The following is a 13,336-nucleotide window of genomic DNA, read 5'->3' on the forward strand; positions in this document are numbered from 1 at the left end:
AATGAACAATTAACTGTCTAATTATTCCAGTCACACCAAGCCACAATGAAATCTTTATTCAGTGTTTACAGCAATCTTTGGCAGAGACTGTCTTGCTGTTTTTAAACCAAGAAGAACTGCTCCCTTTGGCACCCCTCAGCATCAGCTGCCTGGGTTTCAGAGCTGGATGCCAATAATCAGTCTCCTTTTTCTCTTCCAAAGTGGCTATTTTTTTTTTAAGGGTGAAAAGACCTATTCTCATCAACTCCCCATATATTCTGCCTGATTTATGTCCCAGCCACTGGGTCTCTTCCTTCCGTATCTTTTACCATTTGTGTTCCCCTCGCACCCCCTCCGCGCCGCTCCCGCAGCGCCCGCCGAGCCCCGCAGTCCCCGGACCCCCCCCGGCGCCGGGGCAGGGGGTGTGTGTTCCTCCTCGGGAGCCCCGGCGGGGCGAGGGGGCAGTTTCCAGCTCCGCTGTGCAGCACCCCCCGCCCCCCGCACACCTTTCTCTGTAGGTGTTCCGCTTTCTGCCGAGAGCCCCCGCGGCGGCTACCGGCTCCCCGCCGCCTCCGCCCCGGGAAAGTTGGAGGGAGCCGCTCCGTGCGCCGGGCAGCTCCCGCCGCCCCCGCTCCGCCCTGCTCCCGGGGTCCCGGTGGGGACACCCCCCGCCCGGCCTGGCTCGGCTCGGCCCGCCGCGGGAGCGCACCTGCAGCGGGGGAGGACTGTCCCAGGCAAACTCCAGAGCGACCCGGTGTGGGATTGCTCCGACCCTCTCCGCCTCCTGCTCACCCTCTGATTGCGGCTGGGCAGCTAGGGAGCCGGGGAAAGAAGGAAGGGAGCGGGCGGGGGCTGGGATGGGGGAAAGGAACAAACCGGGAAAAAAAGACCAAAAAACCCCACAACAAACCCTAGGAAAAAAAAAAAAAAAGAAGAAAAAGAAGAAGGAAAAAAGCCTAAGAAAAAAGAGAAGGGTGAAAAGAAGAAAGAAATAAAAGAAGCGAAACCAAAAAGACAGGAGAAAAGAAAAAGGGGGTAAAAAAGAGGGGGGAAAAGGGAAAAAGCAGCAGCCGAAGTCCCCGAAGGGCAGGACGCGTTACCTTGCCGTGTGCAGGAGCTCCCGGCTGCCTCCCGGGCGCTGGGACTTCCCTCCGCCGCCGGCTGCGCCCCTCACACCGCCGCGCCCCGCCGCGCCTCCCGCAGGGGTCGCGCCGGCCGCCTGCGCGCAGCGCTGCGCCCGCTCCTGGCTCGGGTGCGGAGGGCGGCTGGGCGCGGGGGCTGCGCGGCGCTGCGCGGCGGGCTGGGCGCGGGGCTCGCGGCGGGCGGAGGAGGAGGAGGAGGAGGAGAAGGAGGAGGGAGGCTCACGGCCGCCCCGCTGCCCGGAGCTGCCCCCGCTGGAAGCGGCCGCCGCTGCCCCTGGCTCCGCGAATATCGCGGCGGGTCTAACGGTACCGCGGGGACCTGCGGGGGGCGATTGGTGCCGGGGAGCTGCGCCCTCCTCCGCCGCCCCCCCGCGCCCCCCTTCCGCCCTCCTTCCCGGGGAACCCCCCCAGCTGCTGCCCCCGGGCCCCGCGCAGCTCCGCGGCGGCGGTGGGGGAAGCAGCCCCGTGTCCCTCCCTCCTTGCCACAGGGCTTGTCACATCTCGGGAGGATTGCAACACGCACCGCTCGGGCTGCGGGAAAATGGGCTGCCGAGGCGGACCAGAAGCAATACCGGAGAGACGAAGCGTTGGTTTGTTTAACAAAAAGGGTGCGGAGATGAAAGCTGAATTTCTTTAGAGGGCTCAATTTTAGTTAATAAACATCCTGAAACTCATGTCAGAGCCACTTTTATGAGGGTGAACAGTGCAGTTTCCTGGAGGGTTTGTGTAAGACTTTGGAAAAACAACCAAATAATAAAGGGGTTTTACGTCCACAGTTAAAGATCATTTTAGTGTTCATAAAAGCTGCCAGGCTTGCTGAAATACTCCCTACTCACAGAACAGCAGCAAAGACAGCAGCAGGACAAGGCACCCTGTCTGCCTACCAATTTGCCTCAATCTTGACATGAAGTATCGAGGAGGGCAGGTATTTCTTACACCGTCCCTGTGCCAGCCTTCATCTTTCTGCACAGTGTGGCAAGGTAGCAAACTTGTACCAACTTTGATGGCATGTACATGTGAAAGACATTGGGAAACTTGTCCACTGGGGTGTGAGAAGGTTATTACCTCTGTAATCGCTCCCTGTAGTAATAACTTCTTTTCGGTGCCAGCGCAGAGCCCATTCCCCGTCTCAGTTAAATTGGTAAATCTCAAGCAGCTCCACTAAACTCAGAGCAGAGCTGTGCCCCAGCAGTCTGTGGCCAAGCCTACTGGCAGTAGGAGACTCTAAATCTCATTATCAATTCCTTGGGACACTGCCAGTCCCTCAACAATTAGATCTTGAGATGAAGATTCAGATTATACAGTCAAGACTTGGGTCTTTTTCTCTCCAGATTTGCACTAATGATTATTTGCAGAACTAAGGTCACACTGGCTAGTTTTCTGGGCCCGCATTTTTCATATTGATCGTAACACAGTCATTTCAGCATTACAAAAGAAAAAGAGCAGTCAAATCTCTGGAGAGAAGATGTTGGAGGTTTGTATGCTGGCAAAGTGCCCAAATCAAATGATGAATTGCAGCTATGATAAATGAATACTTTGATGTGTTGGGAAGCAATATGATGGTCTCCCAGTTTCCTTTATTGCATGTTTATCTTTGGGCTTCTCAGGCTGATTGAACATTTTTAAGCATAACAGTCCAAGGAGGCAGAAATGGCTCTCATCAGCATTGCTGGTCAGCGTCAGAGACTCAGCGCATTTCTGGTAATGATAAGGCAAAACACACACCTCAGTACCACTTTTCCACAATATTAGGACAGAATACTTGTAATAACATCCTGGAAAGTTATCAGTACAGCATTACTGCTGGGAGTCTGATTACAAAAGCAATGACCTCTTACTAGAAATGAATGAGCTGGTTACTGAATCTGTGTGTATTTTTTTCTAGACCAGAATTTTATTCCCAATACTTCTTTCTTGTGGTCTCTATTTTTCTGCTTCAATATAGTATACTCAGAATACATATCATTATAATTTAAAAGGCTAAACAGATGCCGCTTGAAGAGTTTGCATCTCAGTTTGAGGGTAGTCTGTGAGTTTGTTTTTTTTCCCTCCAGTTAGACTGCAGTAAGGGGGGAAAAAAAATAGAACAAAATACATATGACAGCTTTAACAGAATGGTGACTGCAGTGGACACTTTAATTATGGGATATACCACAGCACCATGAAACTAAAATGCAGATACTGTCTATTGTTTAAGGTTATGATTTAGGTTTAATATATAGCACATAATGCAGCACTCGTATGTGACACACAAAACCCCAAAGAATTCTACAACATACAGAGTGAGCACTGGAAAAAATCTACACATTTAATATATGAGAGCCTCAGTTTCACATATAGAGCTGAATGGATTGTCCAAACATTGTGTTTATTACAGCAGATGTGGCTGCGTACTCTGATGTCTGCCTCGTGTTGTCTTCCTTTACAGGGACACGTGTCAGTAATGTGCCTGTGGCTCATCTTTTCTAAGAGCTGTTTGTGATATACAGTAAAATAGGAGGAACTTACAGTTTCATTGAGTGCCTAGTGCTCCCCCCCTTAGTTGAGGGCTAAATCATGCAATCTGAAGAGTGCTCTCCTATGCCTTAGAAATCAGATTTGAGAGTGCATTTTGCAAAGAATGTCTCAACACAAACACACCTGTCTCAACATTATATGGTTTCAACCACCAAGTTTTTTCAGGAAAAATGAGAGATTTCAAACATGCACAGGCACATATCATGTGCAGAACACGTGGGTGAAAATGTATCTCATCTCCTTCCTCAAAAATAACAAATAAAATTACAATTTTAAATTAAAGAAACTGACCTTAACGTTCCAACCTTACATGTACCATAAAAATCAATTCTGGAATATAAAGCATTTTATTAAGCACAGTTGTGGTTAAATGTCCTTACATGAAAGGACTGAATCTTTTCTCTCCAATACTTGATGCCTCCGTACTATACATAATAGTAAACCCATGCAAAATAGAGTAAAAAACACCAAGGAATGCAGCATGCTGAGAAGTTTTAAAATTTAGAGGCTTTCCAAGAGATGAAAGAAACATTTTTCTATCACTGTTTGAACAGGAGAATTTTGTATGCTGCAAGCTATTTGCACTGTTCTCCTACAAGGAGGACTTGGAAGAAGAAGCATTATATATGGATATTGCTTATGTGTTCATATAGTTTTCTGTCTTGCAGGACTGAAATGAGGTATGAGTTACAAGTTACCTAAATGCCAGAGGTGAAGGAACAAGAGAGGAGAAAGCTGTAAAACAACTATTTTCCACTTTTGTGTTGCATTTCATGTCATACAGCAGCTTTTATGTTTCTGTCTTATACCTGTGCCTCACTTTATCCAGCTCTGTTCATGATTCTTCCTCCAAAAAAAAAAAAAAAAAAAAAAAAAAGGTTTTGGATTTTGCAGATATGGGCTGTGTTGTGATATCACTTTACAGATGGCTAATATGAAATGCTCATTCTTTACAAATACTAGAACCAGATATTTGCACCAGGAAGTGTTGGAAGAATTGATACGATACAGATTTTGTAGCACCTTCATGGCTTTTTCATATATTGGGTGCTCATTTAACCATTGTTTTGCTTTTGCAGTTAATCATAACCCAAACTGTATTGCTTTTTATTATGCAATAAACAATGGCTTTTCAAAATGCAACATTTTCTAAGGGCACTACAAATCTATTTGAGAAAGGGAAAAGGTGAATATTAAATAAAAAGAATTCCCTATCCTGAACGATAAAATGAGGTCATCACCCAAAAGCAGTAAGTTTCCAAAGCAATAAAACAAAACTGCACATTGCTGAAGAAGTGACGTATAAAGACAATGCATTTATAACAAGAATGGAGAAAGGAATATGTACAGTCATAAAATCACATCCACCTTTGTAAAATATTACTAAACCAGTAATAGGAGTAGCTTTCAAGTTGTCATGTCCACAGGCAAGAATACCAGCTCTAATTGTATCCAAGAAAGCCCAAAAAGTCACATGCTGCAATGGTGAAATTCCTGAATGCTACACAGTCTGTTTAGAAACTGTGCATGCACACAAAATCCAGTGGTGAACTTAAAACGACAACAGCACAGCCGAAGTGAAGACATGTATATGGGTGTACCTGTCCTGCCACATGTATATGGATGTACCTCAGAACCTGTCATTCCACAGGCTCCAAGCCACTACCTTCTCAGACACATGCCTTTCTTTTTGCCTCCACTCTTCCTGCCTCCCAGGTGACCACTGATGAGTCCCCAGGCCTAGCTCAGGACTAGGGCCTGAGTTTTCATCCTTTTCAGAGAGTTACCGGAGCTTACCATGGTCAGGCAAACCTTGTAAAGGTGTCCTCCCTCAGAACTGTCTGCCTTTGCTCTGCTTCTTTCCTCCTTTTGCCTTACTCAGTCACTTAATACAGTGACTTATCTTCTGTGTTGCTGATGTAGGGCAGGGGAAGGCCAATCTGACAAGGCTTTCTTCTTAGTCACCTTTTCCTCTATCTTGGTTAAAGAAAACCTTATTCAAACATATATTCAAAACTACTGTCCATTTGGCAGCACAGCCTTGTTTTGGACTATCTCCTGCACTTCAATTTGTTTGCCTCTTCCACTTCTTAAAAAAAATAATCTCAGTTTATCATTTTAGTCTTGGTTTAGTGTATTGTTTCTTTGAAGGGATGTAGGATTTAGCATCTTCTTTCTCAACTGTTGTACTTAGGGAAGACACCAAACTGAACACAGACTTCTATTTCTGCCAAAAAGACCATCACCATGGTCTACTCCATTAGTAAACTCAGCAGAGTAATTTGTGGTCTGGAGCCACTGATGAAAACACTGCCTTTTCTCCTGCTGACAGTTGCATTAGCTTTTCCTTCACACTGAGGCTTTTAAACTCCACAGCAGTGCCAGGGAATCCTAAGGGTAGGAGTAAACTTTAAAGGTCTGGGCTTCATTAGTTTAGTTTGAAACTTGATTTGGCTTCAAGACAGCAGCAACAATGTTCACAAAGTCCGATCCCCATCTGAAAACTTCACCCCAGACAGAGGGCATCATGAGGCTTGCATGGCTGGGAGTCTCAGAGACACCTGCCAAGGAATTGCCACAGCACCTTGGCCTTATCTTGGCCTTTCCCTGACTGCACCATTTCAATTTGCTTACTTTTATCATATGGCATGTGAAATTTTCAAATGAAAAATACTCGCAGTTGTTTATTACAATTTTACTTACTTTTAACAATTTTTTCCAACAACATTTCTTATGGAATGCTGATGAGCAGATTTTTCTGCTCTTCCAGCCATTTAGTAAAACAATTTTGAATATCTCTAATTGCAGCAGTTAGGCAAAAGAAGTGAATTGTTTGCTGTGGTTTCCCTACCGCAGGATATGATGTGTGTACTATGGACAAACCACAGGTAGGATGCCAGCTGGTATACAAACAATTGTCAAATTGCTAGCTACACCCTTGTCTGCAGTGAGAGAACTGCGGGTAATGAAGGTTTGTCTTCACCTCATGCATGATGACAGGGGCTAATGGGAAAGGAATAAAGTGAAGAAGGAAAACCACCTCACATCTCTCTATATGAATATTAAAAAGAACAGGCTTCTATTGTCAGAACTTAAGTCAGTGACGTCTGTGCTTGGACTGCTTTTCCTGATTGCACTGAATGTCACAATAAAAAATGCAGAATAATTCTGATTGCCCAGCACTGTTCATGTTCTCTCTATGGGAACTGGGCAGTGATTTTTCTTTGAATACATCATTTGCAGCTTGCTACAGTGATTCTGCAAAGTCAATACATATCCTTAGCAGAGAATGAAGGACATTATGGAGAAAGAGAGAAAGATACTACAGTGACACAGAAAGATGATTCCAATGCACAAGCACATTACAGTTTTCATTCACAGGAATAAAATTGCTTTTTTTTTTCAAACACAAAGTATTTTTCAACATACATGCAATATGGTTATATCTAAAAAGAGCTCGTGTGCAGCTTATGTGTCAATACTGACATAAACTCTCTGGCAGTGAATGATTGTATGATTATCTATTGTGCAAAGAAGATCTATTTATTGATTCAAGTCACATATATTTGCAAGGCAAGGTTTGTAGACACAGGTAATATTTTTTGTTAGACTAACTGATTAGAATGGAAAGACAGATCAGGCACACAAGCCCTTCCCAGAGCAAAATGTGGTCTGTTTTTCTCCCTAGGTACTCAAGCTAGCTTCATAAAGGATGTTACTTCTCCTTGCAAACTTAGCTTCTGTTACAGTCTTAGATCACCGTGACTATTACAACGCTGCTACTTATGTAATTATAAAATACCTGTCTCGGAACCTGGTTACTCCTCTGCATTATTAATAGTGTCTGACATGTTTCCACTACTGTATTGGGAATACATTTAAACAAAATCTTCTCCTGACCACCTGAAGTAATCAAATTGCAGCCTACAAGTGTTGAGGAAGTTTATGGAAAGCAATTTTCAGCCACAGGGTATTAGGCTGTGCTAGAAGTAGTCTGCTAGGAAGCAGTCACATCCCTTGGATATGCGGGAGGTATACTCTGTCACTCCTGTGTCTCTACTTCCACAGGTAACAAGAAGAGTTAGCAGGTCATCTGCCAGCTTTATTATTTGCCTCTTCCCTGAGATCATTGCTGTTGCAGGGAATGGCTTGAAGTATGTGTTTTCTGAGAGGACTTTAGGACTAAATGGGGAATAAATAAGAGAGAAGCCAGACAGGGTCCTCAGTCTCTTGTCCTGACTCAGGTAAGGCTTAGGATTTTCAATGGGAGCTTGGCTTGAGCTCCAGAAATCCACCTCATTTTCTGAGAAACGTAGCATCTTTTTCCTCTTGAAATGTACATAATAACCTTTGAGTAATTCTGTTACAGTTTAGAGGGATCTCATTAACTGTGCCCCTTCCCTGTTTTTTCACTTCTGTTTCTTCCAGACTTTGGTTCTGCTGATGACCAGAGGCAAAGAGCTCAGGGATCTCCTGAAGAGTCCCCTGCTAGTCTCGTCCAGCTGAGGGCAAATGGTCTCACAGTGTGGAAACATGCTGGTGAAGAGTGCAGACATCCCTCAGTGCCCCTGGAGCCTCGGCAGGGGTTCTGAGGGCAAAGCTCTGCACCAGCGCTGGTCACTTTTCTCTGAGCAGGGACCAGCGCACGGGAGATCGCTGGGGGACAAAAAAATGGGTGCGTTGGACTTCTCTGCAAGGAATACCCCTGGGGGATTTGAAGAATGCTCACTGGCCTGCCATAAGCAGTGTAGTGTGAACAATGCCAAACTGTCAACTACATCAATAAGGAGAAGTTTTAGTCTCATCTCACCCCTTCACAATCCCCACTGACAGGCAAAAATTGAACATGTCCTTAACACTGGAAGAGAGGAATCTATTTTGTAGTGTGCTACAAGCATGATCTAGACAAATTGCACATATATTTTATTTGAACCCATCATGATACAACATAACAAGGCATTTCAATTACCTCAACAAGCTACCAATACAACTTTATCATTTCAATTTTTCATCCCTTTTCTCCAGCTCGACGTTTCTTCTATATATCACTGTAAATCTCATCAGTCCCAGCCCAGTTTAGGCTAATAAATTTCAGTTACCATCTCAAGCCTAATGAAAAGGGGAAGCTTGCAGTGAATAAAGCCAAAGGCCCCAGCTATTGCCTTGGGCTTTGAGCTCACTGCTCTGAATGGGGAGGTGGACAGGCTCATTCATCCCCGCTAGCTCAGAGACAGGCATGGCGCAGAGGGAGGCTGAGCTGTTGAGACCCATTGCAGTGAGCAGGGCTGCAGGGTTGGGCCACCCCCAGGAACAGAGCCATATGTCCCCCTAAAGCAAGATTTAGGCAATGGTTTGAAACACAAAGCCAGAGCACAGTCTTCATTGGCATACATCGAGCCCAAAGACAGACCAGGGCTGTGCATGCACGTCTGGGGCAACATACTTAACCACAGTAACATTTACAGTCTTCTGGCATGCTCTGCCTGTCTTGAAGGAAGGGGACAAGTTAAGTAGGAAAACAGTTATTTGCATATTAGCTGAAAATGCACTGAGATCCCAATAGGGTGAGAGAAAACTAATTTTGTACTGTAATTATGTTTTTTTCTAAAAGACGGTAATAAAGCCTAAGGTTTTCAAAGATTTTATGGATATGCGGAAGAGGCAAACAAGCTAAAATAATACTGCAAATCAACATACTTATATGTTTATTAATTCTGACTAAAATTTGCCACCTGTGACTGAGCATTTTACTAAATAAACCCCACAAATTATAGATTATTGTAGCTAAGAATCTTCATGGCACTGTTTCTTAAGCTCTGATACTGAAATAGCTCCACTGTAAATGAATATTTACAATAAATGTATCCTCATAAAAGTTCCAAAGCATTTTCTAGTGACAGTCTGTTCAACTATTTAGTGATCTGAAAGAAAACTCTCCAAGAAAAGTTCCATATCACTGGAGTACATAAAATATAGAAATCTATGAAAAATGACAAAGGCAGTATGTTACTGTTGAGGTGCCTCTAACTTGATTGCTAAGCTGGTTGAAGTAGCTTTTCATAAAAGAAATATGTCCTCAGTTTTCCTCGTATAGCTAGAATAAGAGCAAAGTCAACAAAAAGTCTCTTCTTTACTTTCCTTTGAAGATATTACTTTCTTTGGAATATAGTAAAAATCTGTGTTCAGGGCACGTTAGGTAATTCTGAGGCATGTGTTCACAAGCAGACACATAAGAGGCTAATTAGCATGCTTAAGAGCAACTGAAACTTTGTTTTGCATATGTAAATGTACCTGCCCAGCCTAAGAAGTGGGTTTTCCAGTATGCCCATGTGTCAGCTGGGTTTACAGGCTTAAAAAAAAAAAAGAAAAAAAAAGAAGTCTGATCCACCGCTACTGTCACTGTAGCTGTCACCACAGCACAATTCTGGCAGAAAACCTCAACACATATATCAGACCAAATCCCGTGGACCTTACTCAACCAAAAAATCTTGTTGATGTCAACAAACGTTTTCCTCAAAGAATTTGTACACAATTGAGCCTTTTTTATACATTCGTATTTTATTACTGTTGATTATCTGCAACAAAATCAAAATAGGTTTTCTTCTTTAACTGAGGGATCACGGCACTGGGGAATGAAAAATAAAAAAAATGCGTTCCTTTAAATCCAGATAGGGACTACTTTTATAATTTTAGGATACCTTGAAAGGGTCTGAGTTTTTTAGTTGAGCACAGAGAAGTGTTTGAAGAGCAACTTCCTTTAAAGACAGTCCATGATGGTCAGGTACAGGAGCATTAACCACTGTTTTTTCTTATGAAGCAATGATGTCAATAGAAGATGAATGCACCTAATTGTCCAAAGGGTTCAAAATAGTAACAGTTAGCCAACAAACCTGCATCTTGGGTGCTTTTTTTAAGACCCTGCCCAGACCAGGGCCCATTCTGTCAGACAGTATGTCCTTAGGGCATAATTCCAGCCTTGGACGGTTTGCTCAGACTTTCAGTTCCAGGTCTGGCTGCCTCCCTGCCATGGACACCAAGTTTAGAGCTTTAGGGTAAACAAACCATGATAAATTGTCAATGGCACAGGGGTTTTCACCCTCAATAGCACCTTTAGGTCCAAGAGCTGGAGAGAAAGACCCCTGTCACCTTCCACGGAGGAAAGGTACTTGCTAAAGATAAATCTAAAAGGATCAAAGAGAACATTTTCAGGAAGTACCTTACTGGTTGTCATAGTCAGAGCCTAGCTGAAAAATCATAGGAGAGTTTGTAGAAAGCTCAACCTGCTTTCAAATTCAGCAGACATTTTCAGCACAATAAAGAGGAGACAGGTCTGGATATTTTCAAATGGTTTCAGAAATGCTGAAATAGTCCCCGGTCCAAAACAGCACTGCACATTTGAAGGTAAGATCTGTGTTTGAAAGTGAAAGATTATTAAGAAAGAAAATTAAAAGATAAAAGATTAAAAAATGACAAACAACTTATAGATTAAATAAGACATTTATTTTTAAAATATCTGTAGAAGAGACATCACTCTACTCTACCAGCTATTAATTTATCATAATGCAAATGGTTTAATTAATCTTTAATGATACAGCACTTTCCACAGGAACTGATCTCCAGATGAACTGCTTTAGAAAAGGGATACGGTACCCTGAAAAACACATTTATGTGAGTTGGAACAAATGTGTGTAAATCATTTTAGTTCTAACAAAGTGAACAGAATGATGTTTATTTCCACAAGTTTACTGCCTGTAAATGATATTGCAGGTTTTTATCTTGGTGCTTATCTCATATATCTGTGTGTATATATGTCTTAGTAGCTCTTTTTGTTTTCTGATGACACAAACTGACTTTGTGGAATCACTGAATTACATTGCTTGAAAGTACTCGTAAACTACAATTTCTGCAGTGCTACCCTCTAATGCTATGTACTCTGATGGCAAATGTCACCAGTCTACTAGTTGCTAAGTTATGTAGCAACACTCACACTACATAAAACTGTAAGAAAACTCACAGTACTCAATAATGTTACTTAATAAGGTAACTTTTAAGTAACTCTAAAATTCCACCTGCCAAACTGCTTGTAGACATAATAAGACATAAAATTATGACAAGGTTCATATAAAGACAGATCTCCTCCAATTGTACAGTACTGTAAACATTGAGTGTATTACAGAAACTAAATAAGGATTTGAGTAGCGTTTACAGCTTTTCTTAGTTAATTTAGTATTTTTCATTGTCTCAGATGATTTTTCAAGTTTCTTCCACACAGTAAGGAAACAAAACAAAAGACATTTTTACTTCTAAAGTTCTTTAAAATGTGGAGTTTCAAACAGATATAATTTTCAAAGTACTTTAGAGGCTATGTCAGTCACAGGGCTATTGGTATAGCCACTGGCAATCCAAGAGCAAAGCAGAATGAGTTCTGGATCAAGAGGAAGACCAACTACCTTCCATTCAAATTCTAACTAGGTGGAATTATCTGTAGGAAAGAATTACTGAATCAAACTATCAAAGTGTTTGGCACAGAATTCTCAGGAAAGTAGAGAGATACAAGTTAATCTAGGTGGTAGGATTTTATTTTCTTGATGTATACTTTTGAATATTAAGAGTTTCTGACTTTTTACATTGTTCTTTTTCATTTGTTAGCTTTTGGAAATGTAGGGATGTTGTTTTCAGCTATAGTAAATTTGCTGCTCCTACAGCTTTAGCTCAACCCTTACCTATACTGGCTCTATGGCTATTCAACAGAACACTGAAATTCAACATCAGCCTAACAGTTTTCTGAAATAGTTACCTACATGCAAATTTATAATTTGCTTTCAACTTCCTCACTGGTTCCATCACATGGTACATGTACTCCAGAAAATTTAAGCTAACGCAGCCAGTTTGTCTCCTGCAATGAGGGACCCATTTCCTTCAGTGACAATTTATGTTAATCAGATGCTTTTTTAATTAAGAATGACCTATAAGCATCCTAATATATTTCTCCCTCTCTCTGACGGTAGTTTTTTACAAGACTGTGTCACTCCATTTCATTTGAAACTTGGGGGCTCTCACATTTGTTCAGACAGCACAGGTCTCACAGTCCCTTCATTTTTGCTTTCACAGTGTCTATATTCATATGTCCCTGTTGGTGTGTGTTGCTCCAAAAACAGGAGCACGGTGGGGGAGCTGAGGGAGAGCTGTGTTGCTCCAGTGGTGCAATATTGATCTTCAACTGTGCAACAGCTCTGCAGTTGCCCAGATTGGTTAGCCTTCCTATACATACCTAGAGAGGTTCCATATCATACATACAGAAATAGAGTTGCTTTGGACGTACTATATGGACGTATATATAGCAAGGATATATGCTATCAGTAATAGCCATGGTGTAGAAAACAACCAGTAAAAAAGGCAGTAGAGAGAGTAGGCATATGTATACAAAAGACTGCACTGTGAAGTGTAATTCCTTTCATTCTACGTCATATGTATTTCTAAGGAGTAATACTATTTATAAATTCTTTCAACAGAGGATACAGTCCCTAATCTTGCCTCCTTCACAAAAAACCCCAAAAAACACAACCCAACAACACCCCCACAAAAACAAACAAACAAACAAACAAACAAGCTAGACTTATAGTTCAGAATTTTTAGTTTCTTTTCGAGTCTTTTTTTCTGCACTTATTGTCAGGGCTATTGCTACTAAAGAGAGAGTG

At 42.4% G+C, this 13,336-nt stretch overlaps 1 protein-coding gene across 1 annotated transcript in view; it reads right to left on the reverse strand.

The window, feature by feature from the left end:
- Positions 1 to 1,392, reverse strand: part of CDH20 (cadherin 20) — a 116,691-nt gene extending 115,299 nt beyond the window's left edge. Inside the window, exon 1 of the mRNA XM_040587217.1 lies at positions 1,080 to 1,392. The gene's annotated coding sequence lies outside the window, so the exon portion shown is untranslated. The remainder of the gene's footprint in view (positions 1 to 1,079) is intronic.
- Positions 1,393 to 13,336: the final 11,944 nt, after the last annotated feature.

Source organism: Falco naumanni, chromosome 3 (assembly GCF_017639655.2).
Source record: "Falco naumanni isolate bFalNau1 chromosome 3, bFalNau1.pat, whole genome shotgun sequence".
Taxonomy (NCBI): Eukaryota; Metazoa; Chordata; class Aves; order Falconiformes; family Falconidae; genus Falco; species Falco naumanni.